Consider the following 22,775-nt stretch of genomic DNA (forward strand, 5'->3'; position numbering starts at 1 on the left):
CTTGCATCAGTGTTCGCACAGCGAAGTGAATATCTTCGGAGTATAGTGGCCAACAGCCCCTTAGCTGTCAGCTCTGTGCAACACGCACAGCAATTGTGTTCAACACCCTCCGTGAAACACCGTGGGAGTCAGTGTTACCAACTCTCTAGAGAAGTTATCAAACATGAAAGAAGTCTTGTCAGAGTAAATTGTGTGTATATACTCGTACACCAAACATAGTATTTTTTCGAATAAATATACGTATGTGTGTGTGTGTGTGTGTGTGCATTTAATATGTACGTAATTTAAGACACGTGCATGAGTGTTCACGTGCTCGTGCGAACATTATCAGCCGACGCGCCTGATTATTATTTAACGTACCAACTCATAACAATAAAGCACTTAAATTGTGACAACTGCAAGTGACAAACGAGTACCATGCCAATTTTAATGTTTTTTTGAGTCCGAAGTCTTTCTGCTGTCAACGATTTTCTAAAATCCTGGTTTTAAGGTTTTGAGTAGTATAAAAGTATATAGGATGAGGACCACTTACAAGTGTAGAAAAGGAGAGGCTATTTGATTGAACAATCCGATTTGCTTACACTTAAAACAATGCCAAGAGGGGCCTATACCCCAATTCTTCCAGTGTGATATGCTCTTAATTTTAAGAATTTTGAATTCTAGTGTAGAAAGGGTGAAGCCCCTCAGACAGATTTGCTTATACTTAAAACTATGCCAAGTTCCCATATGATCTTATTGCTTATAGTGTGTTTTTCTGTCAAAATCCCAGGAATTGAATTCTAGTGTAGAAATGGTGACCCCCCCCCCCTCAGATTGATTCTGCCATGTATATTAATATAAAGCTTATAGCTACTGGGTTCTGAGGCCCAGTGGAGTGTGGTGCATAGCCCCATGGTTTTTATTGCCTTGTAATCGGGAGGCTCGGGTTTGAATCCTGATAAAATGTGAAGCCTCTCCTGATGGCAAAATGTTAATATTGTTGCTTTGTAAGCAAGAGGCTCGGGTTTGAATCCTGATAAAATGTGAAGCCTCTCCTGATGGCAAAATGTTAATATTGTTGCTTTGTAATCGGGAGGCTCGGGTTTGAATCCTGATAAAATGTGTAAGATTGAAATACATGTGGCAAAATAATATGTCTACACGTGAGATTTTGAGAATAATTACTGCTAGTTGATATACAACTGATTGCTCCCAGATCTGAACCCCCCCCCCTCCTCTCCTCAGACAGATTCGGCCATGTGTGTAAAAGCTATATCTGTGTGATTGTTGTTCATAAACAATTATTATATATGGCAATTATTTAGCTCGGAAAAATGCATGAATTGATATTAATCTATCAAATGACTAATGTTTTGCTTGCATGCCTTGCCGGCACACAAGATATATAATCTACACAGCTAGAAGGGAGCATTAATGATTTTTCTGTGTAATTCACTGAAGGGGCCATTAATCTTTCTGTGCGACAGGGGAAAAATTCCAACATGTAAAAGTGTAACAAAGATTATTGAGATAAAGATACACATTTTCTGACACAGTGGCATTGAACTGCCTTTCATGCTGAAACCAATTCTTATTCTGATAATACGAGCATAGGCAAGGCTTAGAGAATATTATGACAGTTCAAAATCCAATTTTGTCTGTATTAGGGTCTCAGAACCCAGTAAAATGTGGATATATTCCATATGGAGAAGTGTTAATATTGTTGCTTTGTAAGCAAGAGGCTCGGGTTTGAGTCCTGATAAAATATGTAAGATTGAAATACATACAACAAAATAATATGCCCACACATGAGATATTCACTGCTAGCTGATATACAGTTGAGGTTTCAAAGCTGGTAGAGTGTCTGGGCCTCTCTGACAGCAAAGTGTTGGTATTATTGCTTTGTAATCAAGGGGCTTTTGTGTTTGAATCGGCCCTCTAGAATTGCTCCGTGACTCTCTCATTTCTTACATCATAAACATATGATTTTTCACCTATGAGAATAACACTACATATGGTGTCATCAGGTAATGCCTCATGGAATTCACAGATAATTTTAATGTTTGTCCTGTCATTCACCACAACTTGTTTTCTTTTTGAAGTGTTAATTACAAACATGGGTCTCTGTGCCTTGAATTCATCTGGTGTGTAATACATGTCAGTATTGCCAGTAGTGACCCTTTTGAATGCCGAAAATGCTTCATATAATTTGAGGAAATCATTCTTGGACATGTCTAAATTATAATTTTCTCTAGGAAATACCTCATTTCTGCCATTTTTAAGATATATGTTCTTGATGTTGCAGTTATCAAATCTACTTGAATTTTTTTCCTGATTGTTGTGTCTTCCAGTCTGAAACAGTACCACCACAAAATCAGGCATGTCATATAGAATACTGGAGAATGAATTTGTAGCATCAAACTCATAATAAGAACCAGTTGCGGGCTTCTGTACACATTGATATGTATAAAATTGCAGAGGAATCTGTGGATTTTTTATTATATCAGCTTTGTATTTAAGAGCATAACTGGCCTCATATTCAACAACTGGGATTCTTAGCTCCATAGTCTGAATAATGCATTTGCCTTCATCAGGTAGGGTATTAGGCAGAGCTTCTCCTGTAGGGTTTAATGTGCTGTACCTCATCAAAGCATTATTATCATTGGCAGCTCTTCTAAATGTAATTCTTAACCCACCCTTCCACATAATATCTTTGTAATCTGAGAAGAATCCTGGCAACAGGCGCATCGGGAACAGCACTGTGTGATTTTTAGATAATATCTTATCACCAGCCTCAAATCCACCTATTTTGTAGTAAGAAGCCTCGGTTTTGGATAATTTTAATGTGGCCAAAGCTGTGGAGGTAATGCCGGGATAATCCACTCTGTTTATAACAACGCCATGCTTTCTGATCTCAATTTCAGAGAACAGATGCGGCACAAAATTGTCCACCAATCTTATATTTGAATTTGCCGGATAATCTGTTCCATCGAGCTTTACAACATCAAATTTGATGTATAGATCTGCTCTGTGGGGGTGTATAAAGCCATCCCCTACATCAAGATCAACCTCAATCTCTGTGTTGGGTTGATTTAAATTTGCAAATGTCCTCCTGTTTGGGGGGAATGATTGTAGCTCATAACTCTCAATATTTTCCATTGTATGTATTTTTATTTAAATGTTAATCTCTATGATTGCAGTTGTTGTGGCTCCAGCAAAATCAACTAATTCTTCTTTTTCATTAGTGACCATCAATTCAATATTATCTATTCTATTATGGCACACAGGAAAATATAATGTTGGGGATGGATTGTAGATGATTGGCTCCATAAATTCGGAATTAGGTTTGAATGTTGCAATGATGCCAGTTTGTTTGTGAGTGCCTATACCATTTGATTTGGTGATCATACCCTCAGCCACATTACAGTGAATATTCAGAGTCTCTATGGCTAAGAATTTAGGTATATTCATAGCAGTGTGTTTGATGGCCGGTTCAAGTTTTGTGTTGTTCTCAAAGCCTAACAGCTCTCCTATAGTACCCAGATCCACTGTTTCTGTGGCAGATACAATCTCTACTCTGTGAGTGACAGAATTTTGAGTTAACACTACACCTCTGGGTAATTGAGCATTTAGAGTGGACAGATTATACTGCCCTGGAGTGATGACAATTTTTTGATCCCCTACTGCAATTTTGTTGTTGTGGTGTGTAATATTAGGGATTAAGTACATGCCATAAAATGCTCTGAGAGCTATTGTTTTGGGATATACTATGTCATCATGCAATTTGAGTTTCAATATTGAATTTTGGCTGGTGAGATGGAATACCCCCATGATGTTTTAAATACCACAAGGCCTTTTGAAAATTTTCAATTGATGGTTTATTTATTTGAGACATATATCTGAGAACAGATAAACACAAATGTCCACAATTAACATCTTTGAAATTTTGAACACGGGCATTATTGTAATAAAGATTAGGTGATTTTAAATATTTTATTAAATTTTCAGGTGGAACACCTCCAAATGAATCAAACACAAATGCCTCATTTTTTAAATATTTAAGATAACAGATCCAGTGAGTGCCCTGATTTTTGTACTTATCCAAATTAACAATGCCACACTCTTTGTTGAGTGGTTGTTCTGGTAAAGAATCAGACATGTACACACCTCTAAAATTTTTGATGCCCAGTGGCTTGATTAAAGCTTCAATATCTTGGTTTGTAAGCGGCTCTTGTTTTTTTTAAACTTATTCATGGCTCTCTTAACACTTTTGCCTTGTTTCTCCATGGCCCGGTTATGGCGCTTCAATTCATCTAATTCTGCCCTATTTTTCTTGGCATCTATTACTGTTTTTGCTATGGCAGCTGATCCCCCAGCCAAGCTCCCAACAGCCCCGAGTGCTGCTAAGATGGCCGGGATGGTAAATATAAATCCCCCCACATGTGATTTTTTTCTTGATTGCTGTAATTTTTTTAATTGGGGGGTGCTAAGCAACAATTTCATACCATGTCCCTTTGCAATACAAGATTTTTTTTTCTTGCGCTGCTTTTTGGTCAAAAGGCTATCAATAGGCCCAAGAGATTTGAGACCTGCATAAGGTATTTGATACATAGCACCCTTGGCCTTCATTGTAGGTTTATTATATACATATTCACAACCCCTACCCCAGTTTTTGTTTGGTGCTCATAGCTATGGTGGTTCCCAATGCTGCTATTTTTTCACTCAAAGAAGCATCTTTGCTTACAAATCTACCAAATGCAGCCTCTTCTAATTTCTTGTCTGCAACATGTCTCTTGTCAAGATCAGAATGTGTGTTGTATGCTGTCATGGTCTCTACAAGCAGCATCTAGGGGATTAACACCAGGATCACCTCTGTTTAATCTATGATCCAATTTTGTGCCTGGACCACAATACTGATAGCCTGGAATATGTAGTTCAAATGGCAGCTTGTTTATAATGTCATTAACCAGGCCCCGACCCTCAGAAATATTCCAAAATTTAGGTGGTAGAGTATTAATAATTTTTATAAGATATCCAATCCCCTTAGTGTCATTCACTATAAAATTAGACAATTTGGTGCTTATCATGTCCATAATTCCAACCTTTTCATTGTAAAAATTGTGGTTCCCAGCATTTTCCTCCCCAGCTATCACCAATAACCTATCTACAAGTTTCCTGACATCATCAACCCAGACAAATTCTTTGGGCAGGGTGTTGTATTGTTTGATTCCACTGCCAGTCTTAATTTGTGACCATATGGGCTTGATTAAATTATTGTATTTTGCCCCACTGCTAGACTTGACTCTTTTTTGTGTGGGATCATTGTTCTGGTATAGAGCATCTGATTTTATTAATATTTCTTTGTAATATTCATAATCTTGATCTGTATAGCTGCCAGGCCTTTTCCTAGTCATGTTCCCACAATCCAGGTGTTCCGGGGTACTTAACAAAAGCACCTTTTTCTCCGAGACGAGATTCTGAATAAACAATCAGATCATCTCCCATAAATGTTACTCTGAAATTGCCAATTCTATGTATGATGCTACCATCAAGCTCTGTGTCAGCATATAAGCCAAAGACCTCATCTTTGTTGTCTTTAGGTGTGGTTAAATATTTTTGAGCAAGAAGACCCAATTCAATAGGATCCTGAGTAGCTTCAATTCTTCTAGGAGCAATAGGACTAGGTGTATGAATACTGGAAAGTGGGGTGAATGGATAATCTAATATGTTCCTTGCAGCTACAGGTACAAGCTCTGTGATCAAATTTTGATTTTGCTCTGTAACAGTTTTGATATTCTTACCTAATTCACCAATAGCATCAATTATGGGCTGTTCTGTTTGTTTGTGTTTTTCATAAATTCCCCGGTTCTCTGATTTCCATCCCTTAAATCTTTTTACAAGATAATCTCTTAACTTAAGATCATCAATGATTGGCCTTTTCATGGTTATTTATTTATATTTCAATGTCTAGAAAATTGTTGATTTTATTTCTGTATTTGCCACTATTGGGTGTTCTTGTCATATCAATAGTGACAAACCCATAACTGTCCTGGTTCCAGCACCTACTGCAAAACTTGGAAAAATCATTGTAGCTCAAGTCCCCACCTACATATTCATCATGTATGTGTTTGAGGTTGGTATGATCTTGATGAAACACACATATAAAATTGCTGTTGTCTCGGATCAGTTGCTTCGGTATTTTAGAAAAAGTCTGTGCCAGGTAGAAGCAATCAATGTTTTTGTGCCGGCCCTGTGTAAAGAAATTTCTAACCTTGTTTTGATTATCCAGTATAATGTCATCAAACACAACAACAGAATTATCGAGACATTCATGAAGTGGCTTAACATCTGGTTCAAAAGTGGCAATATCCAATCCATTATATAGCTTCATCAGCTGCTGATATTTTAATTGTTCCAAGCTCTTAGAGAAGACATACAAGTGCCTGTTTTTCCAGTCTAACCAGTTGGGGGCCAATAAAAAATTATCAACCATCAGTGTAGTTTTACCACAAGCAGATGGCCCAACAATAAGACACCTAATATTATCAGGTAGCAAGTTGCCATTTCTCTTATTCTGTTGTTCAGGTTCTGGCAGCCTTTTTATAACATCCCAGGTGCTCATATTATTATTTTGTTTGCATCGATCCAGCTGTGTTCTGGGAGTCCTAGCCATTTGACAAGTAACTTGTTGCCTTTTCTGCGGATGATTTTTTCTATGAGATATGTGTCAGGCTGTTTAGTTTTGCTGAGCTCTTGTTCATAGAACCTGCCTTTGAGAATTTCTCCTCGGTGATCTTTTATTATATATGTGTTAAGGGTCCCAGGTTTAACTTGAACCACTGTAAATAATTCAGTGCTCCAGTTTCTTGTAAAGCCTCTTTTGAATAAGTGCTTATATTTGCTGATTCTTACTTGATCACCCACCCTGTATTTGGCCTTTCTTGTTGTTGGCTGGTATCTAGGATAATAAACAGTGCTGATCAATTTTTGCTCATCAGATGAAGTTACTTCAGAGGGTTTCATGTTGATTGTGGAATGGACCGAGTTGTTATATTTATGTAGAAGTTCTGGAAGAATATTAAGCCATTTATAATTACCTTGAAGTGTAAATTGTTTATACATAAGATTTTTTAAGGTTCTGTTGAATCTCTCTACAATTGAGGCTTTGAGATCACTGTAACTCGAATAATGTTTTATTGCCTGGCTTTTAATAAATTGTTGAAACACTGAATTATAAAATTCTTTGCCATTATCTGTTTGCAAATAGCGCGGTGATCTTCCACTCTGATTGATGATTGTTCTGAAGGCTTCTGTAACACATTTTCCAGTCTTGGATTTGAGTGGCACAGCCCAGGCAAATTTTGAAAATGTGTCTATTACAGTGAGTAGATACTTGTAGCCCTTGTTGATTTTGTCTAAGTTTTTCAACTGCCCACTTGCTATTTCAATCAAGTCGCTCTGCCATAAATCATCTATGCCTTTTGTGACTACTGGGAGTCTCTTAAAATTATGTCGGGCTTGTCTGTGTAATTCATCAACAATAATTTTTCTAGACATAATATGTAAACAAGAATATTGCAACTATAGGGTGTTCAGCAGCTGATACTACAGGATTTTCTAAATATAATTTGTCCCCTATTTGTATTTTTAATTCCAGAGAGCCATCATCTTCAACATAGGCTGTTTCTAATGTATTGGGATCTGTAAAATCCTCCAATTCTACACTGGTGATTTTCACTTTGTTATCAGCATTTGTTATTGATAAGGTAGGGTAGTGGTGTGCCTGTGGTTGAAGCCAATATTTGATCTTGATTGGTCTCAATGTCCCCCCAACAAAAAACTGGTAATAAAATTGTGCAGGGGACAGCATATATATTTTGCCACCTGGTGTAAATGGTGAATCATATTCTTTGTTGGGGATGCTGTACAATTCAAGAATTACTGTATGTTTTGGATTCTCGATTATGCCTGTTATTTCTTTTTCTGCTGTAAGCAATCTGCTTGTTACAGATTCAAGGTGCTCATTGATGGTCCTAACAACATCATCATGGCCTGGCTTAATTTTTATGTCCACAATAAGTTTCTTGTATTGTTGCACAATCTCTTGAAGCTGGGTGGCAAAAACAGACAGAGCATTTGCTTGATTGGATTCCATGGTCCCTAGCTGTTGCTTGATATTAGCTACAATTTGTTGTAAATTTTCAACAACTGCCAATTTTGAATTTTGAGCAGTAAGATCATGGACTTGTCTTCTGATATCCTCAAACAGGGCATGCAGTTCATTAATATGTTGATTGGTTGGTAGAGTGGCCACTGTCTGAGTAAGTTGTTTGATCTCTGTCTGGATATTCTTGATATCTTCTGATTTCAATATGCGATTCACAGCTCTCTTAATATTTTTAAGTTCCTGTGATGTAGGCAGATTTGATACTGTATTTTGCAAAAATTCAAGTGCCAATTTCACATTGTTTAATTCAGAAGCATCAGCCACATTTTGCATAGCATTTTGGAGCAGGGCTATATCTGCCTGAGAGGGTGTGGATTGTTGTAAAATTTCAAGTTTTGTTTGGATATCATCTATCAAGTGATAGATGAGATAGTTCAGATTCAGTGTTGAGCTTTTCAAGCTTTGTGATTTGGTGCTGGACACTAACAAGTGTGTCTACAATACCGGGCAAGCGGGATTCTTGTACATTTGCCAAATCACTTTGCACTGCTGCTATTGTACCTTCAAGATGGGTTATGGTACTTTGAATTTTTCCAAAATCTTCATATGTTTCAAGTTGCAGCTTAATATTTGCTACACTCCGAGTTATTGCATTCAAAGCATCAGAAGATGGCAAATTGTTCATAAAATTTTCAAGTGTCTCAATTTTTTCTTTAACCTCGGCTATGGCATTGTTCAAGGGGTCCAGATTAGGTATTTGGAGTGATTGAATCTGTTCTTTTAGAGTGGAAATCACTAGATCAAAATCTTCTTGTGATTTTATGCTTTTGACAATTGTTTGGAGCTGTGCCTGGACATCATTTATCTGCTCTTCCAATTGTTGTTTCAATTGCTCAGAATTGGTGGCCTGGGTCTTAAATTTGGCTTGAAGAGCTGCTACAGCTTCTTCTAAACTTTGAAAATTATCTAATGTTGCCAGATCAGTATATTTTTGAAGCAACAATTTGAGTTCAGAATCAATTTTAAGAAGAGGGTCCATGCATTGTGATTGGAAATTTGTAATTTCTAATTGAAGACTGGCATTCAGTGTAGTTTGCAAAGCTTGTAAATCACTTCTTAATTTCTTGACTCTGACATCAAGCATAAGAATCTCATCACTGTGATCTTCATGTCTTGTATGGCCAAATATATCATTAGGCATTTTTGTTTTAGTGGTTATTTATTATAGAGTATCTGATTCTTAATTCTATAAAAAAGGGTATAAGCTTGTCATATGACCCAGGGACCTCAATATATAAGCAGTCACCAGCAGAAACAGTATATACAGTGCCAGAAATCATGTTTGAGTGCTTAATTCTATAAATATTTCTCCCTACTGAAATCTTGACATCACCCTCAGGGGTTGTAATAAATTGTAATTGCCCACCTACAGGTAATTGGTAATGATTTAAATTATTGTTAAATATGTACAATCTTTTACCTGTTTCATCATCAACATCTGTAAGTATGCTGTTCAGATGAATAATTAACAAGCCACTCAGTTTAGACAGCATATCAGAAGAGGGTTGTGGTGTTGGCAGCTCCATAATAGCCTGTTTTTTGAACCCAAATAAGTTCATAGGCATGTTTATTTATTTCAAATCATGCTCTGTAATTGGGCATTGATTCCCATTTTTCAAATCACAATGACCCCATGGTAAAGTATGTATGCCACATGATAAAATGCATCTCTTATCATCATGTGGGTCCAGGGCCACTTTTCTTACAATATTTGAAGTCAATAAGTGATCCACACTCTGAATTCTGGATTCTGATGTTTTGATTAAATTCTGGGATTTGAGGCAATTTTTATAATCTTCAAATTGGAGGTCTTTTTCAACAGTTACTTTGCCAATACCCTTGGCCTTTTTGGCAACAACACCACTACATGTTTCAAAAGTGTACACCTTGGCACTTAACCCAGCAAATTCCACAATAACATCACCAAGTGTCTCATCTTTTAACTTGCCAGGCACCTTTTTGTTGTGGGGTTGAATCTTTGTATGTTCACTGGTATCAAAATATTTAAACAATTCAGGCTGTGACATATCTTGATAAACATCTTCTGTTTTAATATCAAGAATAAAACTATCCGTGTCCATGTACATCAATTTTATATTATCACCATAAAAAGGTTTCAACACATCATAATACAATGTTAACATATGTAATTTGGCCGATTCCAATATCACAGCCCCTACATAAATAGGTTTATCAAACTTAATCTTTGTTTTTTTCATGTTGAAAAGTGCCATATTTTCATCATAAATTCTTCTATAATTGAAATTAGGCTTTGCAACCATTTTTTTGCTCAGGCTGGGGTCAGTAATTATTTTAACATCGGTATGTTTTCTGACATTTTCAATAGTTTTGCCATACACTGAATTGACCATCAATTTAAACAAGCCCTTATCAAATTGGCTCTTTGCAGATGTTCGAAGCTCTGTATTTGTATCAATGTATGGTTTCAACCATTCTGAGTGCCTGAACCTCAAAACTTTTCCAATTTTGGTCACTTGAACACCATGTTTCATCAGGAACTGGAGGTTTTTGTAATATATGACATAACCCTGTTTCGGCTCCAGAGTCATCATGAGCTTCTTCTGTTTAGAGCCAGGTGAGCACTGAACCTCGGGAATTGGGGGCAGATCAGAAAATTTATTGTGCAAATCATCAGGAATTGTCAGATCAACCTCTAAGAATAGGCCATAATTACTGTCATCAAAGTCCTGAAGATCTTCAATATTGAAATCTTCAACCCATTCAAGCCCTGCATATGGCAGTTTTTGCATCATGGCATGACCATAGAGGCTGTTTGCATCTACATACACTACATAATTTGATGGCCGTGCTGGATCATAATTGGGAATATGCTTGTTATTTGCTCTGGCATATCTCTGAGAACATTGCACCATCCCTCCTCTTATACATTGTTCCGTAAACAGATACGTATCTTGATCTTGGATCAGATCCAATGGCATTTTGGTGTTGAAAAACATTGCGGCCCATGCTAGGCCCGAAACACTGAAAAAATATATTGGATCTAGTTTATAATTTTGCATAGAAGATTTTCTGAATGCCTGCAATATATCAGCTAAGAGGGTGACATCAAGTTTTAAATATGCCATGTGATAATCACCAAATGTCTGGCAATTTAAATTGTTCCACATCAATTGGGCATGGTGATAATCTTCATCAGTGATTCCAGATCCTCTGATTTTGCTGTAAAACTCTTCTTGTGGTGGCAGGGAACACTCATCAAATTTAGAAAAATCTGTAACATAGTCATATGGATATACACCCTTCCGCCTAATTAATTTCAGGTCCTGATTTGGAAACAAGGCACTTGTGATTTTGAATTGATCATCAGATAATTGATTTGCTAGTGTAGCCAGGCTAGCAGATAAAATTCTGTAAGAATCAAGAAATCTTATGTGAATAGGAACACCATTAACTTTAATTATCTTGCTAATAGATATATATTTCTCATCATTTTCAGCTAAAATATTTAAATTCTGCTTGTCAAACCCCTCGTACCTGATCAGATGATGGAAATCATAATTGGATGCTCCATGGCAAAATATGGGGACAAATTTTGGTCTCTTGATCTTAATATTACAGCTATTACACAGGGCCATTTTAAATTTACCATCTGTATGAGAATGGTGTTTCACCTTGATATTTGCATCTGAAAATTCAGAATCACATACCGGGCATTTTTCTGCATTGTTGAAATCTTCAATCTGTTCCTCTGTTAAAGGCAACATAGGTTTTGATTTTAATAAGATATTAGATGCTATGTCACGGCACTCATTTTCTATTCTATGTGCAAATTCTTTGATGGCATTTGGTCCCATGTATAAGTGTGGCTCACTAGCTACACCATCCCGTATAACTATATAACAAAAACTGGAAGGTTCATGTAGCTGGTATGGTGTAATTGAAGATTCTTCAGGATCTGGATTGCAGAATGCAAGAGGTTTGAGATTTGATTCAAAATCACAGACAATATATGCTGGGTGTTCCAACAAGGCTTCAAACTTATTGAATTTGCAATTTTCACTTGGCTTAGGCATCACCATATGAACAGGTTTATGATTCCCACAGTATTTCAGATGCTCAATTAACTTGTTTTTGGCAATTTCTGCATTCACTTTACAAACCCCTTTTATTATTTTTTTACCATCAAATACACATAAACATCTTCTGCACAACTTGAATATTGTATTGGATTTGTCTAGTTGTGTTCTCACCAAAGCTTCAAGATTATGTATCAGAGTGTAATGATATGTGCCATCCCCTTCAATTAAGAGCAGATCAATCGGAACAGCAGAATCATCATCAAATGTACTGATTCTGAGAGGTTCTATCAAGCAATTGCCACGGCCAGTGGAACAAATAAATACATTAATAGATAATTGTTTGCCATTGATATGCTTGGCCCTTTTTTCAAATTTATCAATATTCTGAACAGACATTGGATATTCTAAACCCTCCATTGCCTCATCAAAATCATGTTCATGTTGTTTGTAATAATTTATTCTCTCAGGATGCCTTGAAACTGGATACAAAGCAGCTAATATACACCACAAAAAGCATTTCTGGTCGGTATTTTTTATATTAACCACGGCTCTTTTGTTTTTAATATTTGCAGGTAATGGCACATATGTAGATCCTTGTAATGAGCTGAATTCAGAAATATTAACATATAACTTGTGTGATGAGCCGCATAGGCTCCATCCAGACTCTTTTGCCGCAAATTCAGAGTGTTTAATATTCAATTGATCTATCAAACTGCTTATTATTTTGTCTGAATTTGCATTTGAATATACCGGTACAGTTTCTGTTATGTGGGGCTGTGTAAATTTTGTGCCATTTGGTTTCTTATATCGTGCAAACAATTTGAGGGACAGCTTATAAGAGCCATTTTGTGCATTAAGAATTGCCTGCACATCAGGATTTATACTGTTCAAAAAATTCTTAATGCCACATCTTGGCTCTGATACAAACCGATAATCTCTTAATTGGCCATTAAAACTGCTATGGATAGGTGGTGCATAGCGTGGCTGTTTTGCAGGTCCAGCATTAACAGGTGCTTCATGCTTCCTTTTCAGACCAGATGTAGATGGTTGAGGGGGCAATGTTGATGACTGTACATAAGAATTACACCTATGCCATTTGTAATATGCCTTGCTTAATATTTTATGGCATCTTGGGCACATTTTTGTGGCCTTTCTGCTTTTCTTACGGTTGCAAATATGCCGGTGCCTAGCCCAATGAGAACTAGATATATTTTTATTACACTGATTGCAATATTTTTGATTTGTCATTTTTGTTGTTTATTTATATAAAATTTCCTGGTCCGAAAAAACAGAACTATGGACAATATGTCAAAACAATTATAACAGCAGTTAATGGCTGAGCTGGTGCTTTTATACCCAAACAACAGCAAAACCTAGGCTCGGGTGATCCCGAAATATAAAATAATTTTGCTTTTTTATGCTGTTGTATAACACTTTTACCAGGTTTCAGATCTGGGAGCTATCAACTAGCAATAATTATTCTCAAAATCTCACATATGGAGATATTATTTTGCCACATGTATTTCAATCTTACACATTTTATCAGGATTCAAACCCGAGCCTCCCGATTACAAAGCAACAATATTAACATTTTGCCATCAGGAGAGGCTTCACATTTTATCAGGATTCAAACCCGAGCCTCCCGATTACAAAGCAATAAAAACCATGGGGCTATGCACCACACTCCACTGGGCCTCAGAACACAGTAGCTATAAGCTTTATATTAATATACATGGCAGAATCAATCTGAGGGGGGGGGATCACCATTTCTACACTAGAATTCAATTCCTGGGATTAACTAAGCACTATAAGCAATAAGATCATATGGGAACTTGGCATAGTTTTAAGTATAAGCAAATCTGTCTGAGGGGCTTCACCCTTTCTACACTAGAATTCAAAATTCTTAAAATTAAGAGCATATCACACTGGAAGAATTGGGGTATAGGCCCCTCTTGGCATTGTTTTAAGTGTAAGCAAATCGGATTGTTCAATCAAATAGCCTCTCCTTTTCTACACTTGTAAGTGGTCCTCATCCTATATACTTTTATACTACTGTTTTGTTAATCGTGTTTCAACATAATTTCTCCTTATCATAATAACACGTCTAGCATCGAATTCCCCCCATGTATTTAAATTTGAGAACAGTTGCCTGTCTGATGACAAATATTGTGCTGCCATCTACAATTAGCTTTGCCTGACCAGCCACTTCGAACACCTTTAAAAAATTATACAGGAGAACGTTGATATCCATATATAATTTTAAAATTTATATAGAGAGCATATTGGCTTTCCGGAAATCATTTTCTTTTATGTTTCTTTTCTTCAGGAATAAATCACCCTGGGTACACAACAAGAGAAAGTTAAAAGGAGTATTTCACATCTGAAAGAGTTTGAATGTACGAGTCCCTACCATAAGGGAATTTTCATTCAGGTGGCAACACTGCTCTGAGCTGAAATCCAATTGAAATCACGAAGCAGAGGAATCGACCTTCCTCTGTTTTTTTTTCTAGTGCCACGTGCACGGCTGCCGAAAAAAATCACTTTCACCTTCTTCCGCGCTCACCAGGGGAGGAATTCGAGCAAGGCTGTTTGTGTGGACAAGCGACGCAGCCTTTCTCCGATCCTTTCGAGTCACCTGGGCCAATCTCTTAGACTTCCTTTATCTTCCAGTCTGTCCCTTCCCGGATTTCGAAACAGAAGAAAGTGTCTGTGGTCAGCGTCTCGAATCTACTACATTGCTGTCAAGAGCAGAGGTGTGTCCAGAAAAAAAATTCAGGAGGGGTCTTTGAAAGGATCGTCATTTTCATAAACGGCATGTGTGTGTGTGTCTGTGTGATGATTTCATAATCTTCGCCGCGGAGTAACTTTGGCAATGGGAGCATAGTGCCAACTCATAGCAAAATTTATACGCAGGTTACGCAAGTTTTACTGTGAGAGAAGTACGTTAAAAGCTCTGTACGTAATGAGAAATAATAAATGAAAATAGAACTTACCCCATTGGCTCTCCTTGGGAATTTAAAGATGAACCACACGACGGAAAATGTGTCTGCAAAAAATACAAAACAATCCATTAAATCTTCATATGTACAGTGTCTCTCAAAACTTTTAGGACAACGACATTTTAAACTAGGCAACCCAATTTACACAAGCCGTTGGTGGGTTGCGTGCAGAGTTAGGCTCAATTTCAGGGTTGTCACATGCACAATAGATATTTATAAAATACGCGAAAGAAATATAAACAAGTATTATTGTATAAAATTATTAAAAATATCACTATTATATCGCAAATGACAAAATTCTTTCTGAAAGAAAAAAATAGGTTTTCTAGTATTTCATCGCTGATGAGTCTACAGTAAGAAAAAGAGGTGAGAAGAAACGAAAGGTTACAAAGGAGAGGAGAAAGAGAAAGCGAAAGGAGAAGAGGATAGCAGAGGAGGGAAGAAAGATAGGATAGACGAGGAGAGGAGATGTAGTGAGGAGAATGGAAAAAGATTCGAGAAGATGAGGAAAAAAGAACAAAGAGAAAATAGGAGGAAAACGAGAGGAGAGAAGAGTAAAGGAGAGAAAAAAGAGAAGAACGAAAAAAAGAGTGCAGTGGAGTCGGAAATTTAAGACAGGAAAGGAGATAAGAGGAGTGGAGAAGAGTGGGATGGAGATAAGATGCGAGAAAAGTAGGGGGTATGAGGTAAAAGCAGAACAGAAAGAGGGGAGAGAAGAAGGAGAAGGAACTGGAGAGAAGAGGTAGTTGCAGAAAATATAGTCTGAGCGTCAAGAATGGATGCATTGGTCAAATTATCGACGTGAAACATGAATAACATTTTGAAATTTATTGGAAAATATATTATATCGGTGCGAAATGCCTTTTGGCTGAGTTCAGAGCAAATCAAAATCTTCCATGTAAGATCTTTGATTTTACCTGCGATTACACCACTAAAAAAATGAACGTAATTTTTAATATTTATAAGAATTATTCAATTTTTCTCCACTTCTCGGTTCGTTGAAATTGAGATTTTGTACTTCAATATTTCCCCTCCCCCCATTGTTAATTCCAAACTGAATCATTCCGTTTCACACGGCGTGGACATTGAACACATTGGGATATGTCTAAAACTAACGAACATTTTCTGCCACCGGAAGGGTTTGAACCTACGACCATCAGATTGACAATCCTGAACGGTAGCCACTACCCTACAAGCTTTCGCTCCTTAAACCAGGTAGAAGAATCACTACACCACGCCTTTACCTTCGAATGAAACAACAATTTGTAAGTATTCTTCTGTCCCTCCAATATTGTAAATGTCGTTTGGTATACGTGTAGTTGAACTTTTACTTTAATTTTGATTTGCTTTCTTGTAGTATAACCGATATCTTCGAGAAATAATTTTCGAAGTGATTAAAAACAAGAATATTGGTAGTTGTGAAAATGCGAGTTATTTCTTCTAACTTATTATTGTGATTAGACATTACTAATGGAAAATATCTAGAGGCTTGAACATTACAGGACGATGTTCTTTTCCTGTGATACTGTAACAGACAAAATGCTTGTTTACTGATGCAAGTCTTGTGTCCAGAACAGTCTTATGACATGTATTTGCTGTTGCGTAAGGTAACACGAAATAATTACACCTTGTGCGAACTACCAAATCTGTGCAACGTTATACGTAAACAGGCGGAAAATTTTATTCATAAAATCATGTCACATTTGACAGCATTAGTCAAGAGAGACTCGTGGGACACTGTGTTAAGTTGCTGGACTAAATCCTTCTAATTTTTCTTCCTCGAAGAACAACAATTTCTAAGGAAGAGCAACAGTGATGATATTTCTTATTTCTTTTAAATGCTTACACTTTCCTTTAATTGGGTTAAAAATAAATAAGAATATTGCTTGCATTTCATTGACGTAGACCAGAGAGAGAGAGAGACAGACAGACAGACAGATATTACAAAATAGTTCAAATAGTGCGAGCGCCATTAAAAAGACATGATAATTCTATGTTGCGTACTTAGAATTATTCATACAATAAAGAACATGTCTAATTGTGAGTTAACAAAAAAACAATAATAAAGAGACATTTTCGCATCACGATTGCAGTTCGAAAAATTCGGGACAGGGATTGAAAGTAACGCACTGTCATGACTAAATCGGTGAATCGGACGTCTGGTAGCCTTGCATCAATGATTATAAAACTAAAACCACCCAATATTGCAGCTTGAAGACTTTTGCGCAAGAAACAGATTCATTTATGCAAGAGCAAAATTGAAATTTTTACACATTTCAAACATCGACGATGTTATTTTCGTATATATTTATTTATAGGTTCACATTTAAATATTTTAGGGTTCGAGGGGGAGCATGGCCCACATGGCCCCTCCCCTGGGTACTGACCTTACGTAGGCAGTGGAAGAGAAATTTTGGAGAACCTTTCTATTAAATTTAGTATTTACATTCACCTTATGCTCAGATAGGTTAAACCGTTTATTGACAATCGTGAACTTTTCGTTTAATAGATAATATTTGCTTTTAGACGAAGGGAGAACATTGGTCGAATTTCCTTTCTTGCTCTTTTGAGAGAATATATACTTCTACAATAGCAATCGCGTTCGGAAACAGTGAAAAAAATGACTTGGTTTTCAAAGGCAGACAAGCTTGGTAGTCTAGCTTGCTCGCGGTCAAAATGACTCACTCACGCTATTCAAGGCCGCTTCTTATCGCAAAACACTGAGCTTCGATGTACAGTGTCTGCACCCAGCACGTTACAAGTGACCAGAGTCGAATTTTAAAGAGAATCTGAAGAATGGTAGATTTCATCAGAGGCGGCTAGGTAGGCACCAGCTCAACATGCAATAGTTTAAGTGATAATTCCTGATAAACAAAAAACCGTATTAAATATTTATGGGGTATTAATACGTGTATCCGCTCCTTTTTAACAATGTAAGCTCGAAGACAATCTGTATTCCATTTATTTATATTGGCAACTTGGTCAACCGGAGGTTATTTTATCGCCTTCGATAATCGAATTGTCTGATCGATTATTTTTTGTTTACCTAGGAAAATGCCCCATATGTGATTTCCGAGACCGGGTTACGCTACTCACTCGTAGCTCCCCAATTTCTTCACGATGGTGGGTTTCTAACGATCCCATACACAGGCCGAGAACCTAGAGAGTGAACATAGGCGGACTCGAATCCATGCCGTCCTGCAGTCGGAGTCCAAAGCACGGCTCCTTTGACCGCACGGTCACGGAGGAGGACTTTTCTTATTTTACCTTTGGGTAATCGCGACGATGAGGACGAATTATGAATAGAAAAATAAAGAAGGTCACGCACAAAGTAGAGGACGATCTTCAACCTCTTAGGTGACGAGTTCAGGCCCTAAATATGAGGATTTCAACCTTAGACGACCTCAATGTCAAAATTATAAACAAAATGCCTACGTACACTAAACTTCTCATCGAGGCCAAATAGTTTGTAACTGTGAAACTACCCCTGAATACAAATTGACATTTTTTTTCCATGTGAGTAAGAATTAAATGTGTGGCATACAGAGATAGATGATACCTTTTGAGTAACAATTAACTGTACCCTGTCCCAGCATCTCTGGGGCAAAGCCGCGCATAGCGGAAGAGAAGTGGAGAGAGGGGAGAGGGGGTCGAGTGGACAGAGCGAATCAGTGCACGCTGCTGGGAAGGCTGGCAACTGCAGTGGTTTTTCTCCCTCCACGCAATCCCATTCCTCTCACGTGTTCATCGCTGCTCAGATACTTCTTTTCGTTCACCTGCTCCAGAGATAAGTGGGACAGAGTGTAGTTCGCATACATGTAGCAAGTAAAGAAACTTATCCCAGAATGAAAATTCCACATAGTTTTAAAACGTTTGTTTAAGCAATGAATGACTGGAAACGGATCACACATAATTCCCTTGCCAAAATCTAGTGGTCGAAAATTAATTTCAAGACATTTCATATCTATTCACCATATTCCAAGTTATAAGGAACTATTTCGTAGATGTTCATGAAACCGTTATAAAATTACAAATAAAATATATTCACAAGCTTAGATATATTAATACCAAGAAAGAAATTCAGAGTTAAATTTCAAATGCATTCGTATAAAGTAATTCTAGAAGTACAGAGCTATATCTGAGTATTTAACTTCTTTTTTGCAGATAACGTTTACAATATTGAGACGACAGAATAATTAGGAACTGTAGCTCCAAGAAAACAAAGGACGTAGTGTATTGGTTAAGAGTTCTTGAAAGCATTGCTGTCTCACGTTCGATCCTCCATACTAGATGTTCCTTAAAAAAGAATCCCTTCCATTAAACAAGAGCATGGTAACATTATTTGTAATAGCCGTATATAGTGGCTACATTGTTCTGCATATGGGATTTATAAAAAAAATAATAATAAATGAATTGACACACGTTCAACGGGATATTTTTATACATAAGATCGTGAATTATGATACTCTAACGATAATTGTATACTGCTTCAAAGACATTGACAAATATTAATGAAATAACTATTTATATTTGTGGCAATTCAGGACATGCTAATTTTACCCCTTTTCCCACTTGAGTTCAATGCAAGGATACCTCCGCAAATATCGAATGAAAAGTTCTCACCATGTGCAATTCTCCATTAAATGTTTTCGCCGAGTCGTACTACTTTCGTTTTCTTTGTTACAAACAATACTTCTTTGCACGTTACATGCAGGAGAGTTAACATCTACATTTCACATTGGTCAGCTCCTTCTACCTGGCTTAAGGAGCGAAAGCTTGTAGGGTAGTGGCTACCGTTCAGGATTGTCAATCTGATGGTCGTAGGTTCAAACCCTTCCGGTGGCAGAATATTTTCGTAAGTTTTAGACATATCCCATTGTGTTCATTGTCCACGCAGTTTGAAACGGAATGATTCAGTTTGGAATTAACGATGGGTGAGGGGAAATATTGAATTACAAAATCTCAATTTCAATGAACCGAGAAGTGGAGAAAAATTGAAGAATTCTTATAAATATTAAAAATTACGTTCATTTTTTTAGTGGTGTAATCGCAGGTAAAATCAAGGATCTTACATGAAGGATTTTAATTTGCTCTGAACTCAGCCAAAAGGCATTTCGCACCGATCTAATAAATTCTCCAATAAATTTCAAAATGTTATTGAATGTTTCATGTCGATAATTTGACCAATGCATCCATTCTAGACGCTCAGACTATATTTTCTGCAACTACCTCTTCTCTTCAGTTCCTTCTCCTTCTTCTCTCCCCTCTTTCTGTTCTGCTTTTATCTCATATAACCTTCCCTACTTTTCTCGCATCTTATCTCCATCCCACTCTTCTCCACTCCTCTTATCTCCTTTCCTGTCTTAAATTTCCGACTCCACTGCACTCTCTGTTTTCGTTCTTCTCTTTTTCTCTCCTTTACTCTACTCTCCACTTCCCTCTTCTCGTCTCCTCCTCTCCTCTCCTCTCGTTTTCCTCCTATTTTCTCTTCTTTGTTCTTTTTTCCTCATCTCTCCTCGAATCTTTTTCCATTCTCCTCACTACATCTCCTCTCCTTGTCTATCCTATCTTTCTTCTCTCCTCTACTTTTCCTCTTCTCTTTTCGTTTTCTCTTTCTCCTCTCCTTTGTAACCTTTCGTTTCCTCTCACATCTTTTCCTTACTGTAGACTCATCAACGATGAAATACTAGAAAACCTATTTTTTTTTTCAGAAAGAAGTTTGTCATTTGCGATATAATAGTGATATTTTTAAAAATTTTATACAAAAATACTTGTTTATATTTCTTTCGCGTATTTTATAAATATCTATTGTGCATGTGGCAACCCTGAAATTGAGCCTAACTCTGCACGCAACCCACCAACGGCTTGTGTAAATTGGGTTGCCTAGTTTAAAATGTCGTTGTCCTAAAACTTTTGAGAGACACTGTACAGGATGCCCAGCTCAAGACTACCATGTTTTCAATTGTTCCGACTGGAAATCAAGAATGAATAAGCACAGGATCACGCAGAAAATTCCCTGGGCGTCAGAAACAAAAATATGTCCCTATGTGTGATGTGATGACGTCACGTTTATGTCATCAGAAGAAATAATTTATTTATATAGAGAAAGGAGGACTATGAAAGAAGAGATAAATTACTGAAATTGGAATGTAGACAAAAATCTGCATTTCTAAAAAAATCACCGGCCAATCCACACAGTTACCTAGTAAACAGCTCAGTAATGATATATCTCACACCGCATATAATCCAAATCTGTGATTCAATAATACAAATAGTATCCGTGTACGCAAGTGTAACAAGACAAGATTCAGGTCTAAATTCGACGGTTTTTGTGATCTTGTTAGCAGAAATACGTAAGCACGACTTCTTCAATTTGCTTCAACAAAAAACGGTCAATTTCCTAGTTTTCGCCTGCTCTAAGGCGAACCCTTTCACAAGCTGCCACTCGGTGAAGCCACCGATCTGTGCGAAAAAATATTACAAATGCAAGGTGAATGTACACAGCTGGGTCAATCAAAGGTAACGAACGATTGTTATTGGCCGGTGAAATGACCTCACTTTAGAAATACGCGCGAAACATACAACAAACAGAAACTTAGTCAATCCCTAAATCGAGTCAAATAACATAAAAACTTATATTAGTATCGATTATGCATTCATTTTCCGAGTTGTGCAGCACTTTTCCGTGGCTGATTTGTTCAAACCATCCGCCTGGAGGCGCTAGTAGTATTACCCTTTCAGATGTAAGTGACGTATCCTATTAGGTCTTGGAAAAAAATGACCACAAGGTCTAATGATAATGTTTTTGCGAAAGCAGGAAGATGTAGACAAAAGTGGAAATGATAATTGCATTACAAAACCAGCTCACGAAGGCGCCGAGAGAAGGAACACTCTTGCAGAAGCCACTGCTTTCTTCTCTCTCGTTTCCTTGGAACAATGAGAGAGTACCGGAGGCAAATTACCTTCTTAATCGAGGAAATACATCTGGGTTGTGAAAGCTTCTACGTCTGAGGCTTCAAGGCAATGAATGGATGAAGTCATCGGATGCGACTTTGCCTCTGTGCAACTCGGAGAAAAGTAATCAGTCCGCTCCGATTTTGCCATCGAGAAGAAATTGAACATCGCCCGTCGTGAATAGTCGTCACAGCATGTGGTCCCGCATGCAATAACCGTGGTTCTTCCCCTTGCACATTTCCTGCTACCGAAGTTCACTGATCAGGTTTTAGAACTTCGCTTTTCTAAAATCAATTGAGTTACAGTTGCATATACTTTGTTCAGAAAGTAACTCAGTTACAATTACTCTAAATAAAAAGTTATTACAAGTGAATTTAGCACTTACATTATACTAGATAAGACACAAATCTTAGAAAGTGATTTTTTAATCTATTGCAAGCGGTCTGTCCTTTTCTTTACTAATGACCATCTATAATTAACATTAACTTCCATTAAATTATAAAAAACCTTATATGTTTAGTTAATGAGAATTGACACAAGACAATTAAGTGTTTG

General features: G+C 37.1%; 1 long non-coding RNA gene across 1 annotated transcript in view; it reads right to left on the reverse strand.

The window, feature by feature from the left end:
• Positions 1 to 22,775, reverse strand: part of LOC145982066 (uncharacterized) — a 119,244-nt gene that overhangs the window by 84,958 nt on the left and 11,511 nt on the right. Inside the window, exon 2 of the long non-coding RNA XR_014441017.1 lies at positions 15,261 to 15,313. This is a non-coding gene — a long non-coding RNA (uncharacterized LOC145982066). The remainder of the gene's footprint in view (positions 1 to 15,260; positions 15,314 to 22,775) is intronic.

Source organism: Lepisma saccharinum, chromosome 30 (assembly GCF_977018435.1).
Source record: "Lepisma saccharinum chromosome 30, izLepSacc3.1, whole genome shotgun sequence".
NCBI classification, from domain to species: Eukaryota; Metazoa; Arthropoda; class Insecta; order Zygentoma; family Lepismatidae; genus Lepisma; species Lepisma saccharinum.